This window comes from Arachis ipaensis, chromosome B2 (assembly GCF_059453495.1).
Source record: "Arachis ipaensis isolate K30076 ecotype BB chromosome B2, ASM5945349v1, whole genome shotgun sequence".
NCBI lineage: Eukaryota > Viridiplantae > Streptophyta > Magnoliopsida > Fabales > Fabaceae > Arachis > Arachis ipaensis.
The window spans coordinates 41,238,980-41,249,764 of record NC_142437.1 but is presented as its reverse complement, the minus strand read 5'-3'; the positions used below and the strand labels follow the sequence as shown (position 1 = coordinate 41,249,764).

At 36.0% G+C, this 10,785-nt stretch overlaps 1 non-coding gene across 1 annotated transcript; it reads left to right on the top strand.

Moving 5' to 3' along the window:
* The first annotated feature begins 3,128 nt into the window (after positions 1-3,128).
* On the top strand, positions 3,129-3,236 carry LOC148573722 (small nucleolar RNA R71). The gene has a single exon (XR_015906451.1). It is a non-coding gene; the product is annotated as a small nucleolar RNA R71 (small nucleolar RNA).
* The last annotated feature ends 7,549 nt before the right edge of the window (positions 3,237-10,785 follow it).

Genomic DNA, 10,785 nt, shown 5'->3' with positions numbered 1-10,785 from the left:
TTTCTGCCCAAATCTGGCGTCCAGCGCCAGAAAAGGAGCCAAAACCAAAGTTGAACGCCCAAACTGGCACAAAAGCTGGCGTTCAACTCCAAGAAGGACCTCTACACGTGCAACACTCAAGCTCAGCCCAAGCACACACCAAGTGGGCCCCAGAAGTGGATTTATGCATCAATTACTTACTTCTGTAAACCCTAGTAGCTAGTTTATTATAAATAGGACCTTTCACTATTGTATAAGACGTCTTTTTGACAATCCTGGATCCTGGATTGTATTTGGATCCTGTGATCACATTTTAGGGGGCTGGCCATCTCGGCCATGCCTGGACCTTTCACTTATGTATTTTTAACGGTAGAGTTTCTACACTCCATAGATTAAGGTGTGGAGCTCTGCTGTTCCTCAAAGATTAATGCAAAGTACTACTGTTTTCTATTCAATTCTTCTTATTTCGCTTCTAAGATATTCATTCATACTTCAATCTGAATGTGATGAACGTGACAATCATCATCATTCCCTATGAACGCGTGCCTGACAACCACTCCCGTTCTACCTTCAACTGAATGAGTATCTCTTAGATCTCTTAATCAGAATCTTCGTGGCGTAAGCTAGAATGATGGCGGCATTCAAGAGAATCCGGAAGGTCTAAACCTTGTCTGTGGTATTCCGAGTAGGATTCAATGAATGAATGACTGTGACGAGCTCCAAACTCGTGATTGTAGGGCGTTAGTGACAGACGCAAAAGGATAGTAAATCCTATTCCAGCATGATCGAGAACCGACAGATGAATAGCCGTGCCGTGACAGGGTGCGTTGACCATTTTCACTGAGAGGATAAGATGAAGCCATTGACAAGGGTGATGCCTTCAGACGATTAGCCGTGCCGTGACAGGGCATTGGATCATTTTCCCGAGAGATGACCGAAAGTAGCCATTGACAATGGTGATGTATCACATAAAGCCAGCCATGGAAAGGAGTAAGACTGATTGGATGAAGATAGCAGGAAAGCAGAGGTTCAGAGGAACGAAAGCATCTCCATTCACTTATCTGAAATTCTCACCAATGAATTACATAAGTATTTCTATCCCTATTCTATTAATTATTATTCGAAAACACCATTATCAATTTATATCTGCCTAACTGAGATTTGCAAGGTGACCATAGCTTGCTTCATACCAACAATCTCCGTGGGATTCGACCCTTACTCACGTAAGGTATTACTTGGACGACCCAGTGCACTTGCTGGTTAGTTACACGGAGTTGTGAACCATGGTCTTGGCATCATGTTTTTGGCGCCATTTCCAGGGAAAGAAAGAGCAATGAATTTTACATAATTAAAGTGTAATCACGATTCCGCGTACCACTTCACATGATCATCAACCTAAAGAAAACATAAAATAACAATGGAAAACAAATATATAAATATAATTAAATAACATTGGGTTGCCTCCCAACAAGCGCTTCTTTAATGTCAATAGCTTGACAGTGAGCTCTTAGAGAGCCTCACAGAGATTCAGAGCTTAATGTTGGCCTCCCAACACCAAACTTAGAAGTTGAGTGTGGGAGCCTTGTTTGACTCTGTATTGAGAGAAGCTTTTCATGCTTCCTTTCCATGGTTGCAGAAGAAGATCCTTGAGCCTTAAACACAAGGTAGTCCTCATTCAATTGGAGGACTAACTCTCCTCTGTCCACATCAATCACAGCTTTTGCTATGGCTAGAAAGGGTCTTCCAAGGACGATGGATTCATCTTCATCCTTCCCAGTGTCTAGGATTATGAAGTCAGCAGGGATGTAAAAGCCTTCAACCTTTACTAAGACATCCTCTACAACTCCATAAGCCTGTTTCCTTGATTTGTCTGCCAATTCTAATGAGAAATTAGCAGCTTGTACCTCAAAGATCCTTAGTTTCTCCATTACAGAGAGTGGCATGAGGTTTATCCCTGACCCCAGGTCACACAAAGCCTTCTCAAAGGTCATGGTGCCTATGGTACAAGGTATTAAGAACTTTCCAGGATCCTGTTTCTTCTGAGGTAATTTCAGTTGAACCAGATCATTCAGTTCATTAATGAGCAATGGAGGTTCATCCTCCCAAGTCTCATTATCAAATAACTTGGCATTTAGCTTCATGATTGCTCCTAGATACTGAGCTACTTGCTCTTCAACAATGTCTTCATCCTCTTCAGAGGAAGAATACTCATCAGAGCTCATGAATGGCAACAGTAAGTTCAGTGTAATCTCTATGGTCTCAGTATGAGCCTCAGATTCCTTTAGTTCCTCATGAGGGAACTCCATAGTGGCTAGTGGACGTCCATTGAGGTCTTCCTCACTGGAAATCACTGCCTTTCCCTCCTCTCCAAGTTCGGCCGTGTGGGGTATATTGATGGCCTTGCACTTTCTTTTTGGATTCTCTTCTGTATTGCTTGGGAGAGTACTTGGAGGGAGCTCAATAACTCTTTTGCTCAGCTGACCCACTTGTACCTCAAAATTTCTAATGTAGGACCTTGTTTCAGTCATGAAACTATGAGTGGTCTTACTTAGATCAGAGATTATGGTTGCTAAGTCAGAGAGGCTCTGCTTAGAATTCTCTGTCTGTTGCTGAGAAGATGATGGAAAAGGTTTGCTAGTGCCAAACCTATTTCTACCACCATTGTTATTATTGAAGCCTTGATTAGGCTTCTGTTGATCCTTCCATGAGAGATTAGGATGATTCCTCCATGAAGGATTGTAAGTTTTTCCATAGGATTCTCCCATGTAATTCACTTCTTCCATTCCAGGATTCTTAGGATCATAAGCTTCTTCTTCAGAGGAAGCTTCTTTAGTACTGCCGAATGCACCTTGCATTCCAGTCAGACTCTGAGAAATCATATTGACTTGCTGAGTCAATATTTTATTCTGAGCTAATATGACATTTAGAGTATCAATCTCCAGAACTCCTTTCTTCTGAGTCATCCCATTATTCACAGGATTTCTCTCAGAAGTATACATGAACTGGTTATTTGCAACCATTTCAATGAGTTCTTGGGCTTCTTCAGGCGTCTTCTTTAGATGAAGAGATCCACCAGCAGAGTGGTCCAATGACATCTTGGACAATTTAGACAGACCATCATAGAATATACATAAGATGCTCCATTCTGAAAGCATGTCAGAAGGACACCTTTTGATCAATTGCTTGTATCTTTCCCAAGCTTTATAGAGGGATTCACCTTCCTTCTGTCTGAAGGTTTGGACTTCCACTCTAAGCTTACTCAATTTTTGAATTGGAAAAAACTTTGCCAAGAAAGCATTGACCAACTTTTCCCAAGAGTTCAGGCTTTCTTTAGGTTGTGAATCCAACCATGTCCTAGCTTTGTCTCTTACAGCAAAGGGAAAAAGCATAAGTCTGTATACCTTAGGATTAACCCCATTGGTCTTAACACTGTCACAGATTTGCAAGAACTCAGCTAAGAACTAATGAGGATCTTCTAATTGAAGTCCATGAAACTTGCAATTCTGCTGCATTAGAGAAACTAATTGAGGCTTAAGCTCAAAGTTGTTTGCTCCAATTTCAGGAATTGAGATGCTCCTTCCACAGAAGTCAGAAGAGAGTACAATAAAGTCATCAAGCATCTTCCTTGCCTCTCTACCATTGTTATTGGGTTCGGCCATGTCTTCTATTTCTGTAAGGTTTTCTCCAGAGTGTTGTGTTTTAGCTTCCTTTAGCTTCCTCTTTAGAGTCCTTTCAGGTTCAGGATCAACTTCAACAAGAATGTCCTTATTCTTGTTCCTGCTCATATGAAAAAAAAAGAGAACAGAAAAGAAGATGAATCCTCTATGTCACAGTATAGAGATTCCTTTATGTGAGTAGAAGAATAGAAGAATGAGGTAGAGATAAGATAAGAAAAATTCGAACACAAATAGAGGGAGAGGGTTCGAATTTTTAAGAAGAAGAGAAGTGTTAGTAATCAAATAAATAAATAGAAAGAGATGAGAGGGAAGAAATTCGAATTTTAATTATAAGAAAAGAAAAATAATTTTTTGTTTTTATTTTAATTTTAAATTAGAATTCAAAAATATTAAAAGAAATAAAATTAAATTAAAATTTAAAACAATTAGTTAATTAAAGAGATTTTTTGAAAAAGATGTTAGTGATTTTCGAAAATTAGAGAGAGAGGGAAGTAGTTAGATGGTTTTGAAAAAGATAAGAATTTTAAAATCAAACAAAAAGTTAAGTAGTTAATTGAAAAAGATTTGAAAATCAATTTTGAAAAGATAAGAAGTTAGAAAAAGATTTTGAAATTAAGTTTTGAAAAAGATATGATTGAAATTTATTTTGAAAAAGATTTGAAAAGGAAATTAAAAAGATTTGATTTTTGAGATTAAAGTTGATTACTTGACTAACAAGAAACTAAAAGATATGATTCTAGAATTTTAAAGATTGAACCTTTCTTAATAGGCAAGTAACAACTTGAAATTTTTTTGAATTAAAACATTAAATACTAGTAATAATTTCGAAAATCATGAAATAAAGGTAAGAAAAAGATTTTGAAAATCAATTTTTAAAATTTTCGAAAATATTAAGAAAAAATGAAAAAGATTTGATTTTTGAAAAAGATTTGAAAAGATAGAATTTTTAAATTGAAATTTTGGCTTGACTAACAAGAAACAACTAAATTTTAAAAATTTTTGACTAAGTCAATCCAAAATTTCGAAAATCATGAGTAAAATAAAGGAAGGATATTATTTTTTATTTTTGAATTTTTAATGAGGAGAGAGAAAAACAACTAAAAGACACAAGACATAAAAATTTTAAGATCAAAACTAATAATGCATGCAAGAACACTTTGAATGTCAAGATGAACACCAAGAACATATTTTTGAAAATTTTTAAGAAAAGAAACACATGCAAGACACTAAACTTAGAAATTTTTAATGTTTAAACACTAATACTTCTAAAATGCATATAAAAAACAAGAAAAGATACAAAACAAGAAAAATGGAAGATTAAACAAGGAAAAGCATCAAGAACAATTTGAAGAACAAAGAAGAACACAATGCATATATGTTCGAAAATTAAAGAAAAATTAAGGCATGCAATTGACACCAAACTTAAAATTTGACTCTAGACTCAAACAAGAAACATAAAATTTTTGGTTTTAATGATTTTATTAATTTTTTTTGGATTTTTCGAAAATAAAAATAAAAAGCTTAAACATAAAATAAAATTATCCAATCTAAGCAACAAGATGAACCGTCAGTTGTCCAAACTCGAACAATCCTTGGCAACGGCGCCAAAAACTTGGTGCACGAAATTGTGATTCACACTTTTATTCACAACTCCGATGCAACTAACCAGCAAGTGCACTGGGTCGTCCAAGTAATACCTTACGTGAGTAAGGGTCGATCCCACGGAGACTGTCGGCTTGAAGCAAGCTATGGTCATCTTTGTAAATCTCAGTCAGGCGGATTAAATTGGTTATGAAGTTTTGATAATTAAAATATAAATAAAGCATAAAATAAGATAGAAATACTTATGTAATTCATTGGTAGGAATTTCAAATAAGCGTATGAAGATGCTTTGTTGCTTCTGAACCTCTGCTTTCCTACTGCCTTCTTCCAACCATGCGTTACCTCCTTCCATGGCAAGCTGTATGATCCTCTCGGATGAAAACAAATACATATGTGCTGTCACCGCACGACTAATCATCTGTCAGTTCCCGCTAGCGTCGGAATAGGACCATTGTTCTTTTGCACACTGTCACTGCGCCCAACATTCGCAAGTTTGAAGCTCGTCACAGTCATCCCATCTCAGATCCTACTCGGAATACCACAGACAAGGTTTATAACTTTCCGGATCTCAAGAATGCTGCCAAGTGATTCTAGCTTATACCATGAAGACTCTGATCTCACGGAATGGAAGGCTCTGTTGTCAGGAGAGGCAACCATGCGTCGTGGATCAGAAGGCCAAGAGATACACACTCAAGCTATTGCAGATAGAATGAAAGTGGTTGTCAGGCATGCGTTCATAAGTGAGAATAATGATGAGTGTCACAGATCATCACATTCATTAGGTTGAAGTGTGAGTGAATATCTTAGAATAAGAATAAGCTTGAATTAAATAGAAGAACAATAGTACTTTGCATTAATTCGTGAGGAACAGCAGAGCTCCACACCTTAATCTATGGGGTGTAGAAACTCCACCGTAGAAAATACATAAGTGAAAAGATCTAGGTATGGCCTTGAGGCCAGCCTTCCAAAGAGGGTTCAATCATCAAAACATGATCAAAAGATTAGGCATGGCTGTGTGGCCAGCCTCCTAGCATGCGAATACAATAGTAAAAAGTGCTATTTATACTAAACTAGTTACTAGGGTTTACAGAAAATGAGTAACTAAGTGCAGATAATGCAGAAATCTACTTCCGGGGCCTACTTGGTGTGTGCTTGGGCTGAGCATTGAATATTTTTCGTGCTTAGGCTGTTCTTGGAGTTAAACGCCAGCTTTGGTGCCAGTTTGGGCGTTTAACTCCAATTCTGGTGCCAGTTTGGGCATTTTACGCCAGAATTTTTAGGCAGACTTTAAACGCTAGTTTGCACCATCAAATATCGGATAAAGTATGGACTATTATATATTTCTGAAAAGCCCAGGATGTCTAATTTCCAACGCAATTGAGAGCGTACCAATTGAGTTTTTGTAGCTCCAGAAAATTCACTTCGAGTGCAAGGAGGTCAGAATCCAACAGCATCTGCAGTCTTTTTTCAGCCTCTGAATCAGATTTTTGCTCAAGTCCCTCAATTTCAGCCAGAAAATACCTGAAATCACAGAAAAATACACAAACTCATAGTAAAGTCTAGAAATGTGATTTTTGACTAAAAACTAATAAAAATATAATAAAAAATACTAAAACATACTAAAAACTATATAAAAACAGTGCAAAAAGAGTATAAATTATCCGCTCATCAGCATACCTTCACTCATTGCATTTTAATTTCATGCATGTTTTTATTTTATTTACTCAACTGTTGAATATCTCTTGCATTATTTTTGGTGTTCGTGACTTGTTTTAAATTGTTGGGTATTATTAATTATAAGTCAATGCTAATTTTTATGACACTTGTATTCCATTTGCATTGATATGCACTTACACTATCTTTCATTACCCACTCTCTCCCCCATTGTTACAATTTTTGCACTATTAATATGTCATTTGGAGATCCTGTTTTCTCCTTTACATGTTGTAACTACCATGTAATTGAGACCCTCATTATTTGGCATTAACCTACCCATATTTTCTTTGTTTTCCTATATTTGTTTCTGGGTTACTTTTCTTCTTTTTTCTCTTCTTTCAGGATGGCCACCGAGACGGAAAAGGGAAAGCTTCTCAATGGGGCAACCGACGAGTCAATCTGTACAATTTTTGGAGAAAAGCATCAGTTGTAGCCACCTGTCCACTTGCACATCTTAGCATGCACTGAGGACGGTGCAATCTTTAAGTGTGGGGAGGTCGATACCGACTTCCGTGGGTTAGTTATTTTCTTCTCAACACCAATGTTTAATTTTCTTCATTAAATTAGTTGTTGCATGTGCATGTTTGATTGCATGTTTGTTTGATTTTGTGCATATTCTACCACTACTTGGTTGAAGTAATATTTTCTTTTTCAAGAAACTTTTTATATCATTTCACTAATTTGAATTAAAATTTTGAAGTTAAACTTGTTTGAAGATTGTAATTTGGAACATAATTTATAGCTAAGAATACATAACCCGTGAGATTTTGAGCTTAATTATATGGTTACATTATTTAACCATGATTTTTATTCTTGTGTGTTTTCTTCTCTATGATTGCAATCTATAGTTTGTTCCATTCTATATGTCCATTGTTTAGGGTATTTACATGCATACGTATGATTGAGGCCATTAATTGTTATTAGCTCACTTATCCCAAATAGCCTACCATTCCATTTACCTTTGTTTGCCACTTTTAGCCTTTTAATTCCCAGTTGTTCTATATTTTACCATATCACTAGCCTTAAGCGGAAAAACAATTAATTACCCCAATTGAATCTTTGGTTAGCTTAACATAGAGATTGTGTGCCAACTAAGTGTGGGGACATGTGGGAACTTGGGTTGATGAGAATGTGTATTGTTTTTATTGACAAAAATTGGGAATTTGGATGCTTATTCATGTGAAATCAGAGAAACCATATACATTGATATATTATGTTTTCATTCAATTTCAAAAAAAAAAGAAAAAAAAAAAGAAAAAAAGAAAAGAAAAGAAATAAATGAATAGGGGATAAAATCACCCCAATGCTAAGTTCAATAAAAAGATCAATGCACATGTGATGGAATTAAAGATTGATGCATGAGTATGTGAAATATACAAAAGTGAGATTTTGGGTAGCTAGGCATGAATTTAGAATTATATAGAGTATGTGTGTGTGTTAGGTAAGAATTTAGGTTAGTCAAAGATTCAAAGTATAACTCACTTGGCCATACATGTATCCCCACCCTTACCTTAGCCCTATTACAACCTTAAAAAGACCTCATGATGTTTTCATTTGTACATTAAATATTTGTTGATTGGTTAGATGAAGAACAAAGTTTTAGAAAGCATGACTAGAGGATATTAGAGTGAATCAACCCTAGACACTTGAGCGATTAGAGTGCATATACACTTCCAGTGAGGGTTCAATGCTTGATTCTGTGTTCTCTGCTTTCATGAGCTATCTTCTTACAAGTTTACTTGTCTTTTATTATGTGATTTGAATTAGTGAAATTTGATTTATATTCGTCTTGGAGAACTTGTTTACTTTTAACCAAGTAGATAGAAACATCCTAGCATATAGTTGCATTCACATACATAGGTTGCATTACATGAGTCTTACTTTTCCCCCATTCATTCTTCTGATCTCCTTGAGCTTAGTATGAGGACATGCTAATGTTTAAGTGTGGGGAGATTGATAAACCACTATTTTATGGTTTATCTTATGCTCAATTGAGTGGTTTTTATCAATTCTTTGCACACTTATTCATACAATTTGCATGATTTTACAATTCCTTCCCAATTTTTGTTCTATGGTTGAAAACTTGCTTTCTAAGCCTTTAAATTGTGTATTTTTAATTCTCCTTTATACCATTCGATACCGTGATCCGTGCGTTAAGTGTTTTCAGGCTTTATAGGGTAGGAATGACTTAGAGGATGGAAAGGAAGCTTGCAAAATGGAAGGAACACAAGAAAAAAAGAAGATGACCAGCGAGGATCGACGCGCATGCGTACCTGACGCGTATGCGTGACATGCGCCACGTGCAGAAATTGCATAAGACGCTGGGGGCGATTTCTGGGCTATTTTTGGCCAAGTTTCAAGCCTGAAAAACATAGATTAGAGGCTCCAGAGTGGGGGAATCACATTCATTCACAACACAACAAATATTCGAATAATTTTAGGTTTTAGATGTAGTTTTCTAGAGAGAGAGGCTTTCTCCTCTCTCTAGGTTTTAGGATTTTAGGTTTAGCTATTTTCAATTTTAGATTTCTACTCTATTCCAATTTATGTTTCTTCTACTCTTATTTGATCTAGTATGTTGGTTTATTTTACTTCTTTTGTTGATTTCTCTATATTCCCAATTTGGTTTATGACTTCTCCATGTTAGATTCAATTTCTATATTAATGCAATTTGAGATATTTCATATTTATGATTGCTTTCTTCGATTTATGTTATTGATGCTTACAATTGGTTGTTTGGATTTCATATTCTCTTATTAATTTTCTATGTTTTTATTTTGTGCCTACCAAGTGTTTGACAAAATGCTTGGTTGGATTCTAGACTAGACTTATCTCCTCTTGGCTTTGGTTGAGTAATTGGTGACACTTGAGTTATCAAACTCCTTTGTTAATTGATAATTGAAAGTTGCTAGTTGATTTGGATTCCACTAAAGTTAGTCTTTCCTTAGGAGTTGACTAGGACTTGAGGAATCAAATTGATTCATCCACTTGACTTTCCTTCATAATTAGAAGGTTAACTAAGTGGGAGCAATGAACAATTCTCATCACTATTGAGGACGATAATAAGGATAGGACTTCCAATTCTCATTCCTTGCCAAGAGCTTTTATAGTTGTTAGTTTGTTTCCTTTGCAATTTACTTTTCTTGTTTCTTAATCCAAAACCCCAAAATATACAACTCATAACTAATAACAAGAACACCTCCCTGTAATTCCTTTGAGAGACGACCCGAGGTTTGAATACTTCGGTTATTATTTTCAAGGGTTTGTACTTGTGACAACCAAATTTTTGTATGAAAGGATTCTTTGTTGGTTTAGAAACTATACTAGCAACGAGAATTTATTGTGAATTCTTTACCAACAAAAATCCATTCATCAGTTACCTTGATCGGTTTGTAGTGGTCTACTTAGATTATATTGTTGTCTATAGCAATACTTTAGAGGAACATGTAGAACACTTACGAACCGTGTTTAAGATCTTGCAAGAGAATAACCTATCTGTGAAGAAGGAAAAGTCTTCATTTGCAAGGGATAAAGTCCACTTCTTGGGATACATAATTAAAGATGGAACTCTCTGCATGGATCAAGGAAAGGTGAAGGCTATCAAAGACTGGGAGCCGCCAAATAAGGTCTCTGAATTGAGGTCATTCCTTGGGTTGGCTAATTATTATGGGAGGTTTATCAAGGGATACTCCGCCAAGGCTACACCATTAACTAATCTTTTCAAGAAGAATCACTCTTGGGAATGGTCAAAGAAGTGTCAAAAGGCCTTTGATGAGTTGAAGGCTACTATCGCAGAAGGACCAGTACTAGC